The following is a 25,836-nucleotide window of genomic DNA, read 5'->3' as shown; positions in this document are numbered from 1 at the left end:
TGCTATGTTTTAGTCTTTTACTTCTGTTTTTAATTAGGTATTTTAATTTTTTTTATTTATTTATTTTAATTTTTTTTATGTTGAACTGTTCTGTGTGAGGCACCTTGAGATGGCTTTTGTTGTAATTTGGTGCTTTATAAGCTGATTAAGTTGAAATTGAACAACATTTTATTGAGTCTTAAAGTAAATAAATATGAAATTGGTTACTGGATCCTTAAACTCTGGACATAATAAACTCTACATGGTGGATCCTTGATCTCTGGACATAAACAGAAATAAAATCTGTTAGTTTTTGTCAAAAGCATTTCCTTTCAGACATTATTATTGGCATGAATGTATTTCCATACCTATGAGCTGCAGCTCTTGCAGCTGCGCTGCAGGTCAGGTTTATAAAGAATGCAAGACGTCTCATTTTGGGAGGAAAAAACGTTTTAGTCGATTTGTAGTTTATTGTCTGTATTGCATTTGTAAGAGGTGTCATTTTATTTAAAGCGGCGATTCATTTTGAAGTTATTAATTCCGAGCAGACTCTGTCTAGGCAGAGAGCAACGCAGCATTTGAAGCTGTGACAACAGAATGGAGGACGATTCTCGTTTCTCGACTGCAACAAGACGAGTCCCAGTTAGTGACTTTAATCCACACAAAAGTGACTCATGATATTTTAATGGCTTTCAGAGGGGTTAAGAAGTGGACTTACCGCTTCTGAAGAGCAGCGAATTAAAGAGCCACGAACCATTGAATCGAAGCATTGCTTCGATTCTCGCTTCAAACTGGAGTCGCGCTGCAGAAACGGTTGATTACAGACGCTGTATTGAAAATTGTAACGGTCCAAAATAAGCGTAACGATCCAAAATTATAGCGTAACGGGCCGTAACGCAAGTTTGCGCTAGCTAGAACCCTGTATGTATGTATGTATGTATGTATACTCAACAAAAATATAAACGCAACACTTTTGGTTTTGCTCCCATTTTGTATGAGATGAACTCAAAGATCTAAAACTTTTTCCACATACACAATATCACCATTTCCCTCAAACATTGTTCACAAACCAGTCTAAATCTGTGATAGTGAGCACTTCTCCTTTGCTGAGATAATCCATCCCACCTCACAGGTGCGCCATACCAAGATGCTGATTAGACACCATGATTAGTGCACAGGTGTGCCTTAGACTGCCCACAATAAAAGGCCACTCTGAAAGGTGCAGTTTTGTTTTATTGGGGGGGGGGGGAGATACCAGTGTGCCATGTGAGATTTTATTGTCTGATTCTGAACTTTTGCTGCAAACCAAATTGCCCTCTGGGGACATTAAAGATTTTCAGTCAGTCAATCAATCTAATCACCAAAATCCAAATTTAATGAATATATTTATTGATGCTTATAAATCTAAAGTAAGTAGACACCTTATCTCACAAATTATAAAAGAATACAGAACTCCAATAGTTATTCAACTCACTATGTCAAACAAAAGTGGGAGAGGAAATCTAGCTTGGACATATCTAAGAAAAGCCGGACCGATTTTTAGGGGCGGACCGTTCGGTCTGTGACACCGGAGTTCCATATTGCGGATTTAGCAGATATTTGATTGTAACATTTAGAACCCTTTTTTTATCTTGATTTTCTATTATTGTTTAGCTTTTGAAAAGCCACTTCTAACAGGATTTTGACCTTGAAAGTTTTTTCCAAGGTAAAAATTTGTAGAATTGCGGCGCTTTTCTACTTCACAAAAGTAGCACTACTCGGCACTACTCGGCTCGACTCTACTCGGTTTTTTTGCTTTTCCACTAGGGTTAGTACCTGGTACCGGGTGCTTTTTTTAGTACCTGCTCAGGAGCGGTTCCAAGCGAGCCGAGCCGATACTAAAATGTGACGTCAATAGGCTACCGGCCACTGATTGGTCAGAGAATGTCGTCACTGGACGAGTCATGAGCGCGCCGTCCGAGACGAAAATCAACACCCGCCATTTTTAAATAGTCACAGTGGCGTTACAGCGACTGTCATTTTCTTTCGTTTCACAGCGTGTTTTTTTTTTTTTTTTCTCTCGCACAAAACCACACTGTGGTCTGTGGATGAGTTGCGGACGTTTGTGTTTGGTGGATGAAGTGATCCAAAATGAGAAAATTTCCCAGTCTTTGGCCGTACTCGGCTCACCGGACATTACAGCAACTCAGAGAACAGTTGAAAAAGCTTAAAAGTGATTACAGGACCACAATGACCGGAGTAGGTCGGAGTAGGGCTGGAAACGGTTCGACCGCAGGAACACTGTTTACGGACACCGACCGATGACCAACGGGAGGCAGGATGGCCACAACTCGGCTTTGTTAGAAGCGACGGCTGGTAAGTGTTTTTGTGACTGTAGTCTGCTTGAAAGCACCGTTTAACGTTACTTATCCCATTGGTGGGAAGCACACTTTAACAAACTAAGATTGTGAGTCTAAACTTGTGTCAAAGTAACATCGTTGTTTCATGTACGCGGACACAGTGAGCTATCTGACTGCTAACTAGTGAGCTAGCTAACGCCGCGCTCCGCTTTAAAGTATTAATTTCTGACAGAAAAACACCTAAAGTCAGCAAGACAACAAACATGTACATTTGGCTCATTTAGTGCCATTACTGTGATATGTTTTTTTTTTTTTTTTGACATGTCGCCATTTTATGTTTTTGTTGAAGAATCCAGTTCCATAAGCGAGGGGGGTTTGAACACCAGCTTCAACTTCTGTATCAACGTCCAGCACCACACAGCAACGTGTCATCACAGGTAAGAATAACGTGTCTCACATCACCTTGACTTTCACAAATACGATATATACAGGGTGACCCCCCCCACACACACACACACCCACACACACACACAAAAAACAAAAACCCAGAACCCATAAATATTGTAATAAATCCCACAAAGGTCCAGCAAATTTTGCTGGACCTTCCCAAAGTTTCAGTTATCTTGGTTGCTTTGCATAAAAGTCATGTTCTTTCAAAATGATGCTCCAAATGGTCTGATTTGTTGGAGGATAATTTTGAAAGAACATCATTTTTATGCAAAGTGACCAAGATAACTAAAACTCTGTGGAATGACCATACAGAGACTGAAGGTTTTGTTGTTGTTGTTAGGTTTTGTTGTTGTTGTTTTTTTTGTTTTTTTTTTTATTTGCTTTCCCATTTCTACCTTCATTATTGTCCAGGCAAGAGAAAAGGGAGCCTGTTCCAGCAAGCGAATCTCAACATCTTGAGTGATGTTGAGGCTGAAGCTGAACTGGGCCCAGTGTGATGGACACATCCGATTGATCCTTGAGGAAGCAACGGTGGTGGAAGCTGCATTTAATCAGGCATATCTTGGCGTGCTGGGCAACGTTGTGCACGCGATGCAGGTCACCGGGGCATGTGACCTGCGCCCCCAACCCAGACTACAGACACATGAAACTTTTGTATAGTTTGTGTTGCTTTTTTTTTTTTTTTTTTTTTGTATTAGCTCTTTTTTGTTGCAGTAAACAATTTGACTCGTGACTGTATCATAATTTGTCATTTCATGCTGAGTCAACAGTAAAAAAAAAAAACACATTTGTCATTGATGTTTTGGTGCAATGATGGTTTATTTCTAAGAATTTTTAATTTGGGTTTTGCCGCTCCAGAAGACTCTGCACGCTACACCTGGCTGAATCTTTACACAGATGCTGGAATAAGCATGTCTAAACTGAGATTTTACCAAATGGTATTTAACATAAAAACGTTTAGTCACTTCAGTGAAGGCACCATTACATCAAGGAATTTTGAACAACCAATTTTACTGTCTGTTACATTTACATTTATGACCCCATTAAATGTAAAACTTATTTTACTACTGGATTATGCTTAAACAACTTTTCAAACTGTTAGCCTTTAAATCAGTAAGCCTTGGTAACTTTTACAAATCAAACTGATGTTACACAAACGTGGAGACATTTTAGCAAAAAGTACAAATTTATTCAAAATTCATAGTGAAACATAACATGATGATGTTGACAAAGGTGTCCCATTCCATGGCATGAACCTTTGCAGCGGTGACTCAGAAAACCATCTGAAACACACACACAGTATACATATTTTAATTAACGACATCAGGTTATTAAAAAAATGATGTAATTGATTACAGGGTTTGTGATTGTAAATCTAAATGAATCATTTAATTGCAGGTATATTAAAAAACTCAGATCTGTGTGCTTGGGGCATTTAATAATCAGGTAAAGGATCGGGGTTATTTTTGTTACATATCAAGGAGGTATTAAACAAGCTGTAAATTGATCTTAAATTGGGAGAACTGTCTAAGTGTAATTTGGATGGGTTAAATGCAGGCAAATTTCATTGTATGTGTAAAAAGGCTATATTATAAAGAATGTCTATAAAAACAGAATTGTGGGAGTTTGGAGGCTGATTCTTTCTGCACAATATGACTCCTTTAATAATTATCTTATTAGATTTCATATTTTAAATTTGTCCATTGAACATTAAAATCTGGCTTCTCTTGCCCCCCTGTAGTTCCGCCCCTGCTGTAGAGTTGTCAGTACTGTTTAAAACACTATGTAGATATGATCTGAAACTACAGTAACACTGCCAGGTTACTGCACAACAGAAAGGTTAAGCAGATAACAGACACAGTCACTGATTGTTCTATGACAGCAGTTTTTTCACGGTGAGGCACAGAAACAGGCTGGACTATATTCTAACAAAACATTCAGGAGCAGATTGAGACAGCACAAAGCTGGACTTCTGTTTATAAAAATCATCTATAACAGGGCAAAATTGTATTGATCTGTGGACACCTTCATAAATATGTGCCACCCCATCGGCACATTTATTAATTATGCCTTTAAACTGTTTTTGTTGTTGGTTTTTGCTGCCTAGTGCAGACTCCATCGCCAACCTCTTTCACTTAAGAAGAAAAAAGCAAAAGAACTGGCAACCCTTTAAACACTGTATTTAACCCTAAGAACCCTAATGTATTTTAACATACTTTTTAATACCTTTTAAAGTACTTGTATATAGTGTAATGCCGATGTGTTGCATATCAGAATATTCAGAACAATATCACTTTTCTGAAAGTGAGGACAAAATTACACTCAACAAAAATATAAACGCAACACTTTTGGTTTTGCTCCCATTTTGTATGAGATGAACTCAAAGATCTAAAACTTTTTCCACATATACAATATCACCATTTCTCTCAAATATTGTTCACAAACCAGTCTAAATCTGTGATAGTGAGCACATCTCCTTTGCTGAGATAATCCATCCCACCTCACAGGTGTGCCATATCAAGATGCTGATTAGACATCATGATTAGTGCACAGGTGTGCCTTAGACTGCCCACAATAAAAGGCCACTCTGAAAGGTGCAGTTTTATCACACAGCACAATGCCACAGATGTCGCAAGATTTGAGGGAGCGTGCAATTGGCATGCTGACAGCAGGAATGTCAACCAGAGCTGTTGCTCGTGTATTGAATGTTCATTTCTCTACCATAAGCCGTCTCCAAAGGCGTTTCAGAGAATTTGGCAGTACATCCAACCAGCCTCACAACCACAGACCACGTGTAACCACACCAGCCCAGGACCTCCACATCCAGCATGTTCACCTCCAAGATCGTCTGAGACCAGCCACTCGGACAGCTGCTGGAACAATCGGTTTGCATAACCAAAGAATTTCTGCACAAACTGTCAGAAACTGTCTCAGGGAAGCTCATCTGCATGCTCGTCGTCCTCATCTGGGTCTCGACCTGACTCCAGTTCGTCGTTGTAACCGATTTGAGTGGGCAAATGCTCACATTCGCTGCCGTTTGGCACGTTGGAGAGGTGTTCTCTTCACGGATGATGCGAAGGAGATGTGTTGCACTGCATGAGGCAAATGGTGGTCACACCAGATACTGACTGGTTCCCCCCCCCCCAGTAAAACAAAACTGCACCTTTCAGAGTGGCCTTTTATTGTGGGCAGTCTAAGGCACACCTGTGCACTAATCATGGTGTCTAATCAGCATCTTGATATGGCACACCTGTGAGGTGGGATGGATTATCTCAGCAAAGGAGAAGTGCTCACTATCACAGATTTAGACTGGTTTGTGAACAATATTTGAGGGAAATGGTGATATTGTGTATGTGGAAAAAGTTTTAGATCTTTGAGTTAATCTCATGCAAAATGGGAGCAAAACCAAAAGTGTTGCGTTTATATTTTTGTTGAGTATATTAGACCCCTTTGAAATTTCTTGTCTTCAAAATGTTCCCGTGTGTGTGTGTGTGTGTGTGTGTGTGTGTGTGTGTGTGTGTGTGTGTTTCCTATATCAGAGCACGGAATTTTCAACACAGCATTTCTGAACATCTAAGTTTTATTTGGGATGGATACATTATTTTACTTTGCACACAGAAACAAAATTACTTCACAAAAACTACACGGGCCAAAATTATTAACCCCTCTGATACTCAGTTGTGTGTACTTTTTGCTGGATAACAGCCTGCATTAATTTGTTGTAGTTTTCAACAAGTCTCACATGTGTTCTCCTGAGGAATCCTAGCCCATTCTTCTTTGGCAAATCTCTGAAGGTCTTCCAGATTTGATGGTCTTCTTGCTTGGGATTCTTCCAGTGGGATTTCAATCAGAGCTTTGCGTAGGCCAGTCAATAGTGAGCAGACAATCACTTTTGAGCTGGATGTGAAATTTGTCTAAGTGCCCCCACGAGTGTGGTGCTACAAAAACCAACGCCCCCCCCCCCCCCCCCCCCCAACATGTGGTGTATGTGTTTTGGGGCCCCCCGCTCTCTTTTTTTTTTCTTTTTTTTTTTTTTACAGTGCATTGTGTTCTGCGTCCTCATCAAGCAGGCCGGTCTCGGCACCGCGAAGAGAGAGCACGCGCATTGTGTTCTGCGTGTCTGTTTATAGGAATCTTCTCGCCCAGAACAAAAAAGAGCGCCAACAACTACCCATAACTGTGTTCTTCACTCGGAAAAAGACACCTGCACTGAGGTGTCACTCAGTGGAAAAAGACACTACAGCAGAGCGGCGCCAGGACGAAGAGGCGCGATCAGAGGAACTGTGAAATACTGCTCAGTCACTATTAATAAGTTCTTATGTGTCCAGCCTCGTAGGTTGATCGTTAAAATTAAATTCGTTAGTTCTAAAAGCCATCATAATTATTTATAGGAAAACCTTCTATTTTTATTTCTCAAACAAATGTTTGGGCCTGAAAACAGGTTGGTCTTATTTTTCTACTAAGGTTTGAACTTTGAGAGTGTTTACACATGAGCGAAAAGTGAGAAAATGTTAATGCCTGTTTGAGAAAAGTGTATAAAGTGTGTAGTGAGGGGTTTTACAGCCTTAAAACATCTAATAATTGTAAAAAATAACACTGACTACTTCGCAGATTTCACCTATTGCGGGTTATTTTTAGAACGTAACTCCGCGATAAACGACGGACCACTGTATACAGACATGATCACATGGGGGCTGGACAGCCATGTCTGAGCGCACACAGTACAGGGAGGCGCCTGTCAGCTGATCGCAGCACACTGACAGCTGGACATGACGGCTGCACATGACATGTCACATTACAAACATGGAGACCACCGCCGGGACAGGTATACAAATAATTAGGACAATACCTACATACGCAATTACATAACAAATAACTCAAATGAATGACCACATAACACAGAAACAGAGAGTGAAACATTGGTCTGGGTGCTGAACGGACATGGGGGGGCATGGCGCCAACAGCAGCTGCTGTTGAGATCTCTGCTCCTGGATGTCCCAGCTGTGGAACATATATCGTGTTTTCAAAGACATGAACTTACAACTTTCTGTGAGGTGCGTATCTTTGCCTGCTGTCCTCATGTGGAAATACATAAAACATCTTTAGCCTTTACGCCGGGCTACAGCAGCCGCACACAGCACACCTCAACAGGCTGCGGGCCGGCCCAACACGCATGTCCATACATCATCTAATTTGTCTTTTTTGAAAACATACGTTTATCTCCTTGTTGATTTTAAGCATTTCATGTTCCTGTTATAGGACAGCGATTGTAGTGCAGTGGTAAAGTTTCTGTCTGTTAGTTAGAGCTTTTGTAAAATCCGAATCCCACAAGTGGCATTTATTTTTTATTTTTACCAGGGTTATTTAACTGCAGGGTTCTGTATTGGTTCCCCTTTTATTTACTTTTTATATCAACCCAGTGATTTTCACTAATTATACACCAATATCTCATCTATCAGTGTCCGGTTGTTGTATTAATTATTTATATACCTGGCTGGACATAATAATACATAATGAGAGTGGACTGCTTCATTCATGTAATTTTATGACTATATGTCTGTGACCATGGGTAATATACAGAGGAACAGACGTTCATACTTGTATTGTCCACTCGATAAGAGGGATTCAATAAAATGTTTTTTTTTAATGGTGTGTGTGTGTGTGTGTGTGTTTTTTGGGTTTTTTTTCCCCTCCACGGCAGAGGCTTGATGTGGTGCAACACATTCCAGCTGCTCGCACAGTGTTCGTGCACACGCATGAGCATGCAGGAAACTGACGTCGGTGCGTCCCTCACGACAGCAGGTGGATGTTTCGTGGTTCCCCATTTCGTGTTTGGTTCTCGGATTTTCTTCTGGTTTCTGCATCTCTCGTGTTATGTGTGAAAGGACCCTTAACCAGGTCCAGACGCACTGAAGCATCCCTGAAGCATTATAATCCCACCACCCTGTTTCACAGTGTTCTTTCGGTTACATGCTTGTCTTCTTTTGGCAAACATAAGCAACATCTCTATGGCCAAAGACCTCTAGTTTTGTTTTGTCTGACCAAAGGACATACTACCAGTAGGCATAATCTTTCTCCAGAGGTGGCTCTTCTGTAGAAGTGGAGTTTTTCTTGGTCTGCAACCTCACAGTACATTCCTATCCAGAGCTCTAGTGATTATCTTCTTTGAGACTGCATTTCCTGACTTGGAAAAGTCATAAACTGGCATCTTGGCAGACAAATCACTCACTATTTTTCTTTCCAGAACCTTTGAAATCTTTCACTTCCTACCTCTGCCAGGCTTGTTCTGTACTGTGTGGCTCTTAGAATTTCTTGATGATACTTCTCACTCCATTTCTTGACACTTAAAAATAATGCAATAACTTTGTATTATCCTTCTTCTGCTGTGTGAACTTCAGCAGTTAATTTTTTTCAAGTCTTAACTGACTTCTTTTGATGCTTTCTCAAGTGACAGCTCAAATCCTTATTGATGTTTTTGTACTGTGTGTACATTGGAAGATAACCCTCAGTTTTAACTTGATTTTACAAGCTTTGAGCAATACAAAGTTAAAGAACATCATTGCACAACAGCGGTTTGTGCTTGTGTGGTTTGAGTTTGAGGGTTTATTTCTGTCTTCTGTCATGGATAAAGTTGGACTAGCACACATTGTGTCACACAAACACTTTGCCTGAGCAGAGAAGCTTTGTCCATGCAAAATTCTCTGGCCTCTAGCATTGTCTGTGCGTGAGAGATAGTCTCTAAACGAGATCCAGACTCTTTGTGAGAATGTGTACTTTCAGAAAATGGTTGAATAAAGTCTCTGTGACATTCCAGTGTTCATTTATTCATAGAAGGAAAAGTTCATCCCGATGCGGGGCAGTGTCATTGAGGCTTAAAGGGTTAATGAAGTTCCAGTTAATTTCCCTGAAATTCCTACATATTACAGTGATATGCTTGACATACATCACGAATTCTTGTTATGAACTTGATTGGATGCCAGTACTCCAATACATTAGGATAAAATTGCAATTTTGGAACAAATCACCAAAATTTGGTTCCAAGTAGGTTTTTGGGTCTTCTTTTCAGTAAGAAGAAGCATTAATGAAACACTTGATCAGAGCACTCTTACCCTGTCAAAAATGGCATGTTTTGAAATGGCTACCTGAATATGTGCATTTTTCCAGTAGTTTAGACCAAGTTATGTTTTAATTATAAAAAGTATTTTCATATACATGTAAAATGGATATTAGAAATGATTCTTGACTTTAAAGGTGTGAAAATGCTATTTTCAAGATGGTCGCCATTGTTCTATAAAATTATGTAATTTTGGCAGTACTTGAGGCATAACATTGATTTTTTTTTTTTTGTCAAAATGTGTATTTTTGGTTGCAATTTTGATTAAAAAAAATATAAATAAATAAATAAAGAGAATAAATATTTTAACTATATTTTCAGTGCTAGGGTAAGTGTACCCATTAAGCCCACCAAAATCTAAGTTTTGCTATTTTTTCCTATATATTGGCATAATTTGTTAAAGGACAAGAGTTACCTTTCATTTGAATATTTAGTAATTAGTTGATGTACCATTTAAGCCCGCCCATGTGTGTTCCAAATAAGCCCATAACATCATTTATTGAAACTTGTTTAATGCAATAATTAAGGCATAAAATTATCATTAATGCAATATATATTGTAAATGACAGTGAATTTTTTTTTTTTTTTTTATCCCTTTTGAACAAGATCATCGTCTCAACAAATGACATACATGACAAACAGTGCAGTACACAACACAGAACAATGGATCGGTTAATTTAGTTTCATTTCAGGCACTTGAGGCAATTCAATTAAAAATAAACAGCAGTATATTTATTAGATAACAGTGAACATGTCTTTAAAAAAATTTACATTTACGTTTTATCGATCTATATATCTGTCTGTCTGTCTGTCCTTCTATCTCTAGTAAAGTAGATCAGTAATTTAAAGTTACACAGTGAACTGTTAGGGTACTTTTAAACACTTTTGAACAGAAAAATGCATTTAACTTGTAGCAGAGGAAATGTTCTATTGAAATACATGAGATGGGCTTAAATGATTCCACCGTGAGGAACGGTTAAAAAAGGCAATGCTTTCCTTTCAAAATGTAATATAAGCTCACAAAACTATGCATAGAGCCTGAATACAGTTTGCATCAAACATTACAGCAGTTACTACTTTGCACACATTCAGAAATATAAAGTTTTTGTCATTGAATATACCTGCTTAAGTTTTCATGCATTTTGATGGCATGTACCATTTAAGCCCACCTGTTTAAAAAAAAAAGTTAATTTATGAAATTAATCAACTCCACAGAACAATTTATGATGCATTTATCTAAATATCAATGTTAAATGAAAAACAAAATGTTTAATATTTGTAGCTGACAACCTTAGTTCTTGTGGCAGAGTAGCATTAAAGTGGATAAAAAAACTTTAGCAAAAACTTTCCTTTTTGCTAAAGCTTATAGTTAGGGCTGGATCAGGTGACCCTGAACCATCCCTTAGTTATGCTGCTATAGACGTAGACTGCTGGGGGGTTCCCATGATGCACTGTTTCTTTCTCTTTTTGCTCTGTATGCACCACTCTGCATTTAATCATTAGTGATTGATCTCTGCTCCCCTCCACAGCATGTCTTTTTCCTGGTTCTCTCCCTCAGCCCCAACCAGTCCCAGCAGAAGACTGCCCCTCCCTGAGCCTGGTTCTGCTGGAGGTTTCTTCCTGTTAAAAGGGAGTTTTTCCTTCCCACTATAGCCAAGTGCTTGCTCACAGGGGGTCGTTTTGACCGTTGGGGTTTTACATAATTATTGTATGGCCTTGCCTTACAATATAAAGCGCCTTGGGGCAACTGTTTGTTGTGATTTGGCGCTATATAAAAAAATTGATTGATTGATTGATTGATATGACACTTAAAGACAACATAGTCTTATTACATGTATCAAAGGTTATATAATTTGGTCAACCTAAACGTTATAGGAAAGTGTATGTGGTTCTCCCGTTATATATAACATTTGAACATCCTGCCACTGAAAAATGTGCACGCCCCGTGATCAGCTTCCTGCTGAGCACCAAGCCTAAAATACGTCACTACGTGTAGACCGTATCGGCTTGCGTGCCTGGCGGCCGTTGTTTACACTTTGTTTAGCAGCAGAAACTTTGATTAAACACAGCTCTCGGGGACTTGTTTGTCGATATACCTGACCAGTGTGTTGCAGCATATTGCACAAACACAAGGGCGAAAGGTTTTAGCCTTTTCAAGTCCAGGCAGATTGATCGAAAGCCACGGTGTTGTGTGATGCACGAAATGTCCGGCTGCCGCTTGCACACACACATTTGCTCCCGACAGCAGACACTTTCCTCTACCGTATCTGTGTTCTCACTGCTCACAGGAACATATAATGTCAACCCCAAATAATATGTTCACAATAATCTTGAAATGGTCAAGGAACTTACGTAGTAAACACGGCGCCGGCATGTAAACACAGCGCCGGCACGTTCACTGTTGTTTTCGGCGATCTTTTTCAAAACTTTCGCCGTTTATTTCCTATTCTTTCATGAAAATAACGTAAGTAAACACGGATGAATGCAATGCCAGGCACTCAAAAATGGCAAAAACCCGAAGGTAATGACGGTGGTCCGCAAGTAGTAGCTACACTGTCGCGGCTCCGGAACAATAACAAAGGCGGTAAACAGATGCTCGAATTGAAAATGGTAAACAGTAATTAGAGGGTCATTCCATATGAAAAGACCAAGGCTTCCAGTTTCATGGTCTCAGAATTGCTCTGTTTTTTTATATTTTGTGGTATGAGGTGTAAGATGAAGATTGCACTTCGTTCCAGTTAAATATCTCCACCCATTCCGATTTTATAGGCTGTTGAAAAAGGGGGCATGGCAACGTTAACCCTTTGTTATTGGTTTGTAAGCATTTTTAAGAGGCTCTAACTCAAAAACTAAAGATATCAATTAGATTTTTTCAGAATGTATTAACTCTGTCTTAAACTCTCAGAAAAAATGATTTTTACAAACATTAACCCTCCACTGGCCACACAGGATCAGGGTGAAAATTGAAATTTGAACGGTACTGAAGCAAAATCAGCTGAATATAGGCTCAATTTTCTCACATACCATTGAAGATAGTGCTTTTGCTTTTAGTTTTCTGGAAAGCACATGCCAGGGGCCTCCAAAGGAAGTGAACTCCAGACTGATGCTGTTATTTATTTCAGAGCAATGTTAACCCTTTTCAGCCTTGGTTGCCGAGCGGGGCACTTTTGGACCCTCTTTTTCACCATGTGGGTATCTTCTGATTTTCAAAAACTTTGTATCATCTAAAAGCCCTTGATATGTGCTGCTAGAAAAATTACACACTGATATAAAACAAACACCCCTACACATAGAATTAAAGTCCTCTTTTCAGGGTATATCCCACTTTTTGCATATATTCTATGTACATAAATATACACAATACACAGGTTTGCAAAACTGTTAAACCATACCCATGCCTTCCTCGGAATGTCCTTTTCAGGCACTTTCCCACATTCGATAGTCTGTGACGGTGTTGAAAATGTTGCTTCATTTTTAAATGGCAAAGGCCGTGTGTATGCAGGTACTATGACATCTTCTTGGATGAGCTAAAGATGAAAGTGGATGCTGCATCAACAAGAGTAAAGATACAGCTGCTTACATGTGCCCCTGTTTCCTGGAGTAGGAAACAGATTGTGAGCAGGTTTGGTGTTACAAACTATGTTGCAAGAAATTCTGTAAAAATGCGGAAACAGAATGGAATTCTTCCTGACTTAGTCAATAAAACTGGCAGTCGGCAAATAGCTTTAGAAACAGTTAACAAGGTCTTGGCTTTCTATGAAAATGACCAATTTACTAGAATGCTACCAGGGGCAAAAGATTTTGTAAATGTGAAATATTTGAATGGGGAGAAGCAGCGGGTGCAGAAAAGACTTATTTTGTTAAACTTAAATGAATTGTACATTCAATTTAAAAAGCAGTACCCTGATGATAAGATAGGCTTGTCCAAATTTTGTGAATTGAGACCCAAGCAATGTGTTACTGTTGGTGCAAAGGGGAACCACTCAGTATGTGTTTGTACTATACACCAAAATGTCAAATTAATGTTACCAAGCTTGCCAGGTGATAAAATTGATTATCATGAGTTGATGTCAAAGATGGTCTGTTCAGTGCAGTCAAAAACTTGCATGCTTCACCGATGTGAGCTATGTCCGGGAAATGAGGCACTTGTCTCTTTTCTAGAGGAGCGGTTGGCTGTGGCAGGGCTTGAGGAAATTAGATTCAAGCAATGGGTTACCGTTGACAGAACAACTATTGTAGAGCATGTTCTTGATTGTCAGGCCTACACTGAGAAGTTGGCTTCCATGGTTGATAAACTAACCACCCATCGCTTTATTGCTAAGAATCAGGGGGCTTTTCTGGAAAAGCTAAAAACTAACGTGGGGGAAGATGAATGCATCATTCTGCTTGACTTTGCTGAGAATTACTCGTTTGTAGTACAGGATGCAGCACAGGGTTACCACTGGGATAATTCCCAAGCAACCCTGCATCCCTTTACTGTGTACTACAAGATGAATGATTCCCTGCATTGTCGAAGCATATGTGTAATCAGCAATCACTTGCAAAACGACACAATTACAGTTCATTATTTCCTCACTCAGGTTGTGCCCCTGATCAAAACAGGTATCCCGACAACTTTAAGCAAAGCATATTACTTCAGCGATGGGGTAGCCTCCCAATATAAAAATTTCAAGAACTTTTGCAACCTTCTGCATCACAAGGAAGACTTTGGCATGGAAGCAGAATGGCATTTTTTTGCCACTTCTCATGGAAAGAGTCCTTGCGATGGAATAGGGGGCACAGTCAAGCGGGAGGCAGCCAGGCGCAGTATGAAAGCAATTGCTTTGGGTCATATTCTTACTCCCCATGACTTATTTGAGTGGGCTCACGCAAATATCAAGGGGGTTGAGACAATTTTTGTTGAGAGTGAGGATGTTCAGAAGCACTCAAAGCAGCAGCTGAAGAGATTTGAGGGGACTACGAAAGTTCTGGGTACCAGGGATAACCACTGTTTCAGTGTAACTAGGAATGGTACCATTCTCGTCAAACATTTGTCGGGTGAAGATTCGGATTTGAGTGCAGTACCCCTATACCTGAGCCTCTAAAACTGGCATACTGACTGTATCCCTGGTCATTATGTGGCCTGCTTGTATGATGGCCATTGGTGGTTGGCAAATATCATTGAGCAATCTCAAGAGAATGACGATGTCAAAGTTTCATTTATGCACCCAAATGGACCAGCCTCAAATTTCCACTGGCCTCGTAGGGTGGACGAATGCTGGGTACCTTTGACTCACATTCTCTTGATGGATGCTCCAGACACCACTGGACTTGGAAGGAACTATGTTTTATCTAGTCAAGAAGCTTCCAGAGTGCAGGCATGGTTTGACAGCCTGAAGTTGGCAACAGAGTAGAAGTCAATATTTACAGAGTAGCCTGGCAAAATTGTGGGCTTTTTTTGTCCAGAACCAGAGGTACAAGGGTTGATTGTGAACAACAGAATGCATTAGGATGTTAACATAATTAGTTAGTTCAAGGTTTACATATTTTATATTTTTAAAAAAATGAAAAAGAGCTGTTGTACATGTATTATTTATGCATTTTAGGTAACTATGCACCATAACTCCTATGTATTGTGTACATTTATGTACATACGACTGTACATGAAAATATATGCAAAAAGTGGGATATACCCTGAAAAGAGGGCTTTAATTCTATGTGTAGGGGTGTTTGTTTTATATCAGTGGGTAATTTTTCTAGCAGCACATATCAAGAGCTTTTAGATGATACAAAGTTTTGGAAAATCACAAGATACCCACATGGTGAAAAAAGGGGTCCAAAAGTGCCCCACCCAGCAACCAAGGCTGAAAAGGGTTAACATTGCTCTGAAATGAATAACAGCATCAGTCTGGAGTTCACTTCCTTTGGAAGCCCCTCGCATGTGCTTTCCAGAAAACTAAAAGCAAAGCACTATCTTCAATGGTATGTGAGAAAATTGAGCCTATATTCGGCTGATTTTGCTTCAGTACCGTTCAAATTTCAGTTTTCACCCTGATCCTGTGTGGCCAGTGGAGGGTTAATGTTTGTAAAAAATCATTTTTTCTGAGAGTTTAAGACAGAGTTAATACATTCTGAAAAAATCAAATTGATATCTTGTTTAGTTTTTGAGTTAGAGCCTCTTAAAAATGCTTACAAACCAATAACAAAGGGTTAACGTTGCCATGCCCCCTTTTTGAACAGCCTATAAAATCGGAATGGGTGGAGATATTTAACTGGAACGAAGTGCAATCTTCATCTTACACCTCATACCACAAAATATAAAAAAACAGAGCAATTCTGAGACCATAAAACTGGAAGATGTTCTCAATTTGGCTCATTTCATATGGAATGACCCTAGAGTGTTATAAACAGCAGCAACAAAAATCAAAGCCTCCCTTACCATTCCATATTCTGCAGCCTTTCAAAATCCATCAGAATTGGCACGTCTCTTGCCTCTGCTTCGACTCCACCATAAACACCGTCTGCATTATTTTCGCTGCCAGAATGCTCCTGGTTTGAATGTTCGTCCAAAAAATACGGCTCCAATCAGTAGGGTCTAATCACTGCTGTGACAATCTCAGGATCCGAGTCAGAAATAATCCACACTTGAAGAGGAGTCAGAAAAGTTCTTGATCTCGTCACTGTCCATGCTGAGGTCCATCTGTTCCTGTTGTCGATCGAACAGACAAAGACGGGACTCTCCATTCTGTGATGCCACGGCATCACATGACCTCTGAAGGCGCGCTGCAAGCGCGCTTTCCAATAAACACACTTTTGAGAAGCTGTACAAACTTTATTTTTCAGTGATAATGAATGAAAACACTTTCAACTTACTATACTGTATGTATATTTTGCTATTTCTATCAGTTTTTCCCTAATTTTTGAAGTGTCATCTCCACTTTAACAGGGCTATGCATGTTAGCTTGAGATCAGCTATGTTTGCTAGCTCATAAAACACATCTTTCTATTTGAACGGAAATTGTATAATTTGGCAAAATACTGTGTATCTGTAAATGAAAATTAGTACATTTACCTCTTGTTTGACATAATATTGAGGTACTTACCAAAGATGTGGCTGAAATTTGCTGAAAATGAATGAAATCTGAGAGGTCTCAAAATACCAAAGTTTTTGGTTGTCTTCTAGTCAGGGGTCCTGAGACTGTGCACTTTGGGATAGGGCTGATGCAACAATGTCTTAGAAGTAACAAACCATTTAATTGGATGAAGTAATGGATGGCAAAATATATATTTTCCTGTTTTTGTAAATTGACACCAAAGTTGAAAGTGGGCTTAAAGCGTGCATGGGCTTAATGGGTACACTTACCCTAAATTGCTTTTTTTTTTTTTCTTTCTTTCTTTCTTTCTTGCTTGCTTGTACATTTTTGGTACCTGTAATTAAGCTGAGGTGTTGGCAATGTTCTTTAAAAGTAAGCCCCTTCATATGCTCCCTTCTTTTCACTCGGGGTCACCACAGTAGATCCAAGGTGGATCTGCATGTTGAATTGGCACAAGTTTTACACCGGATGCCCTTCGTGATGTAACTCCATATTACATGGAGAAATGTGGCAGGGGTAAGATTTGAACCAGGAAGCTTTTGCACTAAAACCAAGTGCACTAATCACTTGGCCACCACCCCTGCCAGGTGTTGGTAATCTTCTTCATTACCAAAGAAAAGGACTGTGATCATTGAAAGAGCAAACATGTTATCTGCTTACCTTTTAAAAGTACGTTTACTTTATTTTTATAAAGTGATAAAGTTACTGCATGTATGGTGCAGTGCACCAAGTATTAAGGGTAGTAAAAGTAGGTCAATGTTATGTGTATAAAGTCTTGTCTGTTTTTACTAGTGCTGTCAGGCGATTAAAAATTAATCTAATTGATTACAAGGTTTGCAGTTAATCGAAATCACATTTAATCACATGTATAACTTTTTTATGTCAACCATCAAATCACAAAAACATATACAAAGGCTTGCAGAAAAACAAAAATGGTGGCAAAATAAAATCCACTCTTAAAAAGAATTCAAGAAATATTTTATTGTCCAAAAATAAACTGTAATCTATGAACGTCTCAAAAAATGAGGCATCATGAACATACCGAGCATGATTTAATGACACTGCAAAATGTATTTTGATTTGTTTTTTAATTAATAATGATTTTAATGTGTGTGTGTGTGTGTGTGTGTGTGTGTGTGTGTGTGTGTGTGTGTGTGTGTGTGTGTGTGTGTGTGTGTGTGTGTGTGTGTGTATGTGTGTGTGTGTGTGTGTGTTTAGGTGGGGAAATTTAATAATCAGAGGTAAAATTTAGAAGATCTGGGTTATTTTTGTTACATATATTACAGACGTGTTAAATGAGTTGTGACATAAATTGATCTTAAATCAGGAGAATATCAGAAAACACTCATAGAATTGTGAGATGTTGGAGATGTTGAACATTAACTATCAAACACATGAAAAAGTAAAAGGTGATTTGGCACAATATAACCTCTGTAATGTTTATCTTATTGGATCCAAGACCATTTCAAATTAACAGGAAATAAAAGGGTTGAGTTCTTCTTTTAAAGATTGTCCAGGTCTAAGGTTCTAAAAACATTCTGGACTCACACACCATTCCAATGTATTACCACCCTTGAAAAATATCAGCAACCTATTTTAGAAACACTACCCAATCTAGATCCACAGGCTCTAGATTGGGTAGATAAAAATTGTTTTACTTAAATTTTCTGCATAACTAAAGTGGGATGTGAAGCAATATTTTTTTCCATGTTGTCTAAGGTCAGAACCGTCCAGGAATTGTCAGAGTTCAACAGGTGGCACCGCAACATATTTCATTTTCATGCAGACTTTTGGGCAGCTTTTAAAACATGGTGTTTCAAAGGATTTGAAATATTTAGAAGCAGTGTTTCAAGTTGGCCAATGATAATTTGCAGGGTTGGTGAAAAGGTTTGCACCTTCCTTGGTTATATGTTCTATCTATTCTTTAATTCCGGTTCTACTTTCCTGTTGTGTATTTCATCTTGAATTAACTTATGTAGTCAACATCATATTTGTCTGTGGTTGGTAGTATAATTCCACTTAAGTAATTAAGTAAACTTTATTTATATAGCACTTTTCACAGACCAGGGTCACAAAGTGCTTCACATGATAAAATCAGTAAATACAAAATAACACATACAAACATTTAAAAGAAGATCAAGCTAAAATGCAATTTTAAAAAGGTGAGTCTGAAGTTGCTTTTTAAAAGCATCGACAGAGTCTATCGAGCGAAGGGAGCAGGGAAGCTCATTCCAAAGGTGCGGCGCCACGGCTTTAAAAGATCTGTTCCCTCGAGTTTTAAAACAGGTACAGGGAACCATCAGCAGGTTCAGGTTGGAGGACCTCAGACCCCTGGTGGACACATACGGTTGGATCAGTTCCTTGATGTATTCTGGAGCCTGCCCATGCAGAGCTCTAAATGTAAACACCAGGATTTTATAATTTGTCCTAAACGAGACAGGGAGCCAATGCAGGGACTTGAGTATTGGGCTAATATGGGCTCTCCTGTGGGTGCGGGTCAGAAGCTGTGCAGCGGAGTTTTGCACAACCTGCAAACGAGCCAGTTCTTTCTTATTAAGACACGTGAACAGGCTGTTACAGTAATCCAGTCGCAAAGATATAAAAGCATGTACAATCATCTCTAACTCTTCAAAAGACACCATTTTTCGAAGTTTAGAGATATTCCGGATCTGGAAAAAAACAATTCCTAACTACTTGTTTCGTATGATGTTCCAGAGACATCCCTTTATCCAAGACAGTGCCAAGATTGCGCAAGCTGCCCTTAACTGAACTATTCATTTCACCAAGGTGCAGCCTGATAGCAGGCATGGCACTCTCCTGAGCAACAATCAATGTTTCAGTCTTCACTGAGCCATTCCTTAACTTTGGTGAGACACTTGTTGCCTAATGCTGATGTGAGGCGCAGTGCAGACACATCTGTGGAATATTACATCGAAAAAACAGTTTTGGGATCGAACTTGTACAGTTGTGTTCAAAATAATAGCAGTGTGTTTTTAAAATGGTGAATAAAGCTCAAAAATCCTTATAATAGCTTTCATTTTCAAACATGCAAATGCACTGGGAACACTGCACATTCTGTTCCACATCAAAGCATGAAGAAAAATTTATCAAATTTGTTATTACTTTACAGAAAGAGAAGAAAAGAGAATATTAGGCTGTTCAAAAAATAGCAGTCTCTATTTTTCTTTAAGATGGGCTTACACTGTGTGAGTTTTGGCCCTTTTTCAGCCAATTTTTTACTCATGCAAGAATTTTTTGGATCGCGCCGAGTTTCAGCTTAATCCTGCGTCCTGCATCATGGAGTAACAAGCTGCGTTTAACCTCTCACAACCACCTTCCAATCGGCAATCGTATAGTCAGATGAAAATCAAACCTGTTTGATATTGTGGTCGAGCGTCATGAGGGTTTCGCACTGCTGAAGCAGTGCTACAAGCGTCTCTTGCACTGTGCCTGTGCAGATACCGAAGAGAGCATAAACAGTGATCATCTCTTTGGGAGAGCAGCTGTTTCTTTTTGCCTTATTATTCTTCAACTCATTTAAAGTCTTGCATTTTTTATTTATTTATTTATTTATTTATTGTTAAAACTTTGTCTCCGGTCAAGAATTTTTGTAAAAATAAGAAACATAAATAAAGTTTGGGGGAAAAAAAGAAAAAGGAAAAAAGCTTCTTTTTATGTTTTGCTTCTGGAAACACGAGTACGACGTGTGGTTTTTGAACGTACAGTGTGAGCAGTCAGATCACATCAGAGCATCGGGCCATATATTGTGACAACATTAATCGTGTGCTCTGAACTTTTACACTAGGGATGTGAATCTTATAACAACTCACGATTCAGTTCGATTCCGATTCTTGGGATGATGATTTGATTCAGAATCGATTTTCGATTGAAAGTGCTCTGAGAAATATATTACTTAAAAATGTTTATGTTTAAGAAAATGCAGCTTTATAAGGTTAATCAGGTGATTCTAAAGATGTAAATTTACTTATCTGCTTTGCTCGTTCAGAGTTGACTGGCAGTTTAGCAAAGCGCTGGTCAGTAGTCGGCAGATACCGCTGCTCCGCTTCTTTTAGCTCCGGGTAATGGCGTAGCATGTGGGCTTGTGGATTTGAAGTGTTTCCGAAGTGCTTGACTTTCATTTAGCAGATTTTGCACACTGCATAAGTCATGTCAAGCTCCTTCTTACGCAGCAAATAATAAAATCCAAAATGCGCCCAAACATTTGCCTTCAGCAAAGACGGTGCTGGCTGAATTAGCTCTTCGCCTGCCATGCTAAGCTGCAGCTCATGAATGTTTGAAGCACGCTGACCTGCCCCTCGCGGGGGGGGCTGTAGTACGGAGGCCGTTGCCTGACAAACAGTACACGCAGCAAGTAAGTAAGAAAATGTTTAAACAAATGCTTTTTAAAAATAATTTTTTGGACATTTTGGATTGATTCAGAATCTTCATGAATAAGAATCATGATTCGGACATAAATCGATATTTTTTTATTGTTATTTTTTTCCCCCCCAGCACCCCTATTTTACACCCTGTGGTTTTGTCGCACAGTTTCAGCTGGAGCCAAGTGCAACCATTGAAAATATTGTACAGTGTCTGCCCAGCTTACAAACTCAAACATTTACTGTATAAACTGAAATTGAAGATTTAGATTTCTTATGAACCACTCAACTAATAAAGTTGTATAACTACTATTTGTTAGAACTGCTTCACATCTGTGTTGGATTGATTTGACCAACTTCTGGCACCTGTGAACAAGTATTCCAACCCAGGACAATTGGACTACATTCCAAAATCCCTCTGCATTTCTTAGTTTTGCCTCAGAAACACTGTTTTTGGTGTCACCCCACAAGTTTTCTATTTGGTTAAGGTCTGGGTTTTGGGGTTGCCACTCCATAACGTTAATCTTGTTAGTCTGGAAGAAAGATGCTGTTCACTTGCTGGTGTCTTTGGGGTTGTTGTCTTGTTGAAACACCTATTTCAAGGGCATTCCCTCTTTGAGATAAGGCAACATGACTTCAAGTATTTTGATGCATTCAGACTGATCCATGATCCCTGTTATGTGATAAATAGGCTCAACACCACAGTATGAGAAACATCCTCATATCATGATGCTTGCTCCACCATGCTTCAGAGTCATAATCAGAATTGTCTTTATTCACCAAATGGTAAATTCAGTGGTTAACTGACTGTATTTCTATAGCACTTTTCCATGTGCATCAGAAACACAAAATGCTTTACAGTGATGTCTCCCATTCACACAGACACATTCATACACCGATGTCAGGGGGCTGCTATGCAAGGTGCTCACTATCAATCAATCAATTTTATTTATATAGCGCCAAATCACAACAAACAGTTGCCCCAAGGCGCTTTATATTGTAAGGCAAGGCCATACAATAATTACGTAAAAACCCCAACGGTTAAAACGACCTCCTGTGAGCAAGCACATGGCGACAGTGGGAAGGAAAAACTCCCTTTTAACAGGAAGAAACCTCCAGCAGAACCAGGCTCAGGGAGGGGCAGTCTTCTGCTGGGACTGGTTGGGGCTGAGGGGAGAGAATCAAGAAAAGACATGCTGTGGAGGGGAGCAGAGATCAATCACTATGATTAAATGCAGAGTGGTGCATACAGAGCAAAAAGAGAAAGAAACACTTAGTGCATCATGGGAACCCCCCAGCAGTCTAAGTCTATAGCAGCATAACTAAGGGATGGATCAGGGTCACCTGATCCAGCCCTAACTATAAGCTTTAGCAAAAAGGAAAGTTTTAAGCCTAATCTTAAAAGTAGAGAGGGTGTCTGTCTCCCTGATCTGAATTGGGAGCTGGTTCCACAGGAGAGGAGCCTGAAAGCTGAAGGCTCTGCCTCCCATTCTACTCTTACAAACCCTAGGAACTACAAGTAAGCCTGCAGTCTGAGAGCGAAGCGCTCTATTGGGGTGATATGGTTACTATGAGGTCCCTAAGATAAGATGGGACCTGATTATTCAAAACCTTATAAGTAAGAAGAAGAATTTTAAATTCTATTCTAGAATTAACAGGAAGCCAATGAAGAGAGGCCAATATGGGTGAGATATGCTCTCTCCTTCTAGTCCCCGTTAGTACTCTAGCTGCAGCATTTTGAATTAACTGAAGGCTTTTCAGGGAACTTTTAGGACAACCTGATAATAATGAATTACAATAGTCCAGCTAGAGGAAATAAATGCATGAATTAGTTTTTCAGCATCACTCTGAGACAAGACCTTTCTAATTTTAGAGATATTGCGTAAATGCAAAAAAGCAGTCCTACATATTTGTTTAATATGCGCATTGAATGAAATATCCTGATCAAAATGACTCCAAGATTTCTCACAGTATTACTAGAGGTCAGGGTAATGCCATCCAGAGTAAGGATCTGGTTAGACACCATGTTTCTAAGATTTGTGGGGCCAAGTACAATAACTTCAGTTTTATCTGAGTTTAAAAGCAGGAAATTAGAGGTCATCCATGTCTTTATGTCTGTAAGACAATCCTGCAGTTTAGCTAATTGGTGTGTGTCCTCTGGTTTCATGGATAGATCAAGCTGGGTATCATCTGCGTAACAATGAAAATTTAAGCAATGCCGTCTAATAATACTGCCTAAGGGAAGTATGTATAAAGTGAATAAAATTGGTCCCTAGCACAGAACCTTGTGGAACTCCATAATTAACCTTAGTCTGTGAAGAAGATTCCCCATTTACATGAACAAATTGTAATCTATTAGATAAATATGATTCAAACCACCGCAGCGCAGTGCCTTTAATACCTATGGCATGCTCTAATCTCTGTATTAAAATTTTATGGTCAACAGTATCAAAAGCAGCAGTGAGGTCTAACAGAACAAGCACAGAGATGAGTCCACTGTCTGAGGCCATAAGAAGATCATTTGTAACCTTCACTAATGCTGTTTCTGTACTATGATGAATTCTAAAACCTGACTGAAACTCTTCAAATAGACCATTCCTCTGCAGATGATCAGTTAGCTGTTTTACAACTACCCTTTCAAGAATTTTTGAGAGAAAAGGAAGGTTGGAGATTGGCCTATAATTAGCTAAGATAGCTGGGTCAAGTGATGGCTTTTTAAGTAATGGTTTAATTACTGCCACCTTAAAGCCTGTGGTACATAGCCAACTATAAAGATAGATTGATCATATTTAAGATCGAAGCATTAAATAATGGTAGGGCTTCCTTGAGCAGCCTGGTAGGAATGGGGTCTAATAGACATGTTGATGGTTGGATGAAGTAACTAATGAAAATAACTCAGACAGAACAATTGGAGAGGAAAGCGTCTAACCAAATACCGGCATCACTGAACAGCAGCCAAAGATAATGATACGTCTTTGGGATGGTTATGAGTAATTTTTTCTCTAATAGTTAAAATTTTATTAGCAAAGAAAGTCATGAAGTCATTACTAGTTAAAGTTAAAGGAATACTTGGCTCAATAGAGCTCTGACTCTTTGTCAGCCTGGCTACAGTGTTGAAAAGAAACCTGGGGTTGTTCTTATTTTCTTCAATTAGTGATGAGTAGTAAGATGTCCTAGCTTTATGGAGGGCTTTTTTATAGAGCAACAGACTCTTTTTCCAGGCTAAGTGAAGATCTTCTAAATTAGTGAGACGCCATTTCCTCTCCAGCTTACAGGTTATCTGCTTTAAGCTGCGAGTTTGTGAGTTATACCACAGAGTCAGGCACTTCTGATTTAAAGCTCTCTTTTTCAGAGGAGCTACAGCATCCAAAGTTGTCTTCAATGAGGATGTAAAACTATTGACAAGATACTCTATCTCACAGAGTTTGGGTAGCTACTCTGCACTGTGTTGGTATATGGCATTAGAGAACATAAAGAAGGAATCATATCCTTAAACCTAGTTACAGCGCTTTCTGAAAGACTTCTAGTGTAATGAAACTTATTCCCCACTGCTGGGTAGTCCATCAGAGTAAATGTAAATGTTATTAAGAAATGATCAGACAGAAGGGAGTTTCAGGGAATACTGTTAAGTCTTCAATTTCCATACCATAAGTCAGAACAAGATCTAAGATATGATTAAAGTGGGGGTGGACTCATTTACATTTTGAGCAAAGCCAACTGAGTCTAATAATAGATTAAATGCAGTGTTGAGGCTGTCATTCTCAGCATCTGTGTGGATGTTAAATCGTCCACTATAATTATCTTATCTGAGCTAAGCACTAAGTCAGACAAAAAGGTCTGAAAATTCACAGAGAACTCACAGTAACGACCAGGAGGACGATAGATAATAACAAATAAAACTGGTTTTTGGGACTTCCAATTTGGATGGACAAGACTAAGAGTCAAGCTTTCAAATGAATTAAAGCTCTGTCTGGGTTTTTGATCAATTAATAAGCTGGAATGGAAGATTGCTGCTAATCCTCCGCCTCAGCCCGTGCTACGAGCATTCTGGCAGTTAGTGTGACTCGGGGGTGTTGACTCATTTAAACTAACATATTCATCCTGCTGTAACCAGGTTTCTGTTTCCACTACACACTGGGAGCAACTAGAGAATTAAGGACCTTGCCCAAGGACTGTTGGTGATTTCCGGTCTGGCTGGATTTTGAACTGTGGATCCTCTGTTCTGAAGCCCAACAATTAACCATTAGACTATGACCTCCCTGAATCTTCAAAGAATGCAAGGAATGCTTCACTGTCTTCACACTGTACTGTTTTCGGGGATCTTCTGACAAACTTTCTGCAGCCCCTAGACCCAACAACAATCTTGCTTTCATCAGTCCACACAGTGTTGTGCCATTTGTCTTTACGCCAGCCAATGTGATCTTTAGCAAATTGTAAATTATTCAGTACGTGTGGTTTTTCCAACAATGGGACTTTGGGGGGCTTTTTGCCCATAGCTTGGC

At 39.3% G+C, this 25,836-nt stretch overlaps 1 protein-coding gene and 1 long non-coding RNA gene across 2 annotated transcripts in view; both read left to right on the top strand.

Moving 5' to 3' along the window:
- farp2 (FERM, RhoGEF and pleckstrin domain protein 2) overlaps nucleotides 1-25,836 on the top strand; it is a 203,733-nt gene that overhangs the window by 43,562 nt on the left and 134,335 nt on the right.
- LOC117519355 lies at nucleotides 2,239-3,242 on the top strand. The gene is made up of 3 exons (XR_004563255.1): nucleotides 2,239-2,334; nucleotides 2,668-2,755; nucleotides 3,180-3,242. It is a non-coding gene; the product is annotated as an uncharacterized LOC117519355 (long non-coding RNA).

Source organism: Thalassophryne amazonica, chromosome 10 (assembly GCF_902500255.1).
Source record: "Thalassophryne amazonica chromosome 10, fThaAma1.1, whole genome shotgun sequence".
Taxonomy (NCBI): domain Eukaryota; kingdom Metazoa; phylum Chordata; class Actinopteri; order Batrachoidiformes; family Batrachoididae; genus Thalassophryne; species Thalassophryne amazonica.
This window is presented reverse-complemented; position numbering and strand designations above follow the sequence as displayed.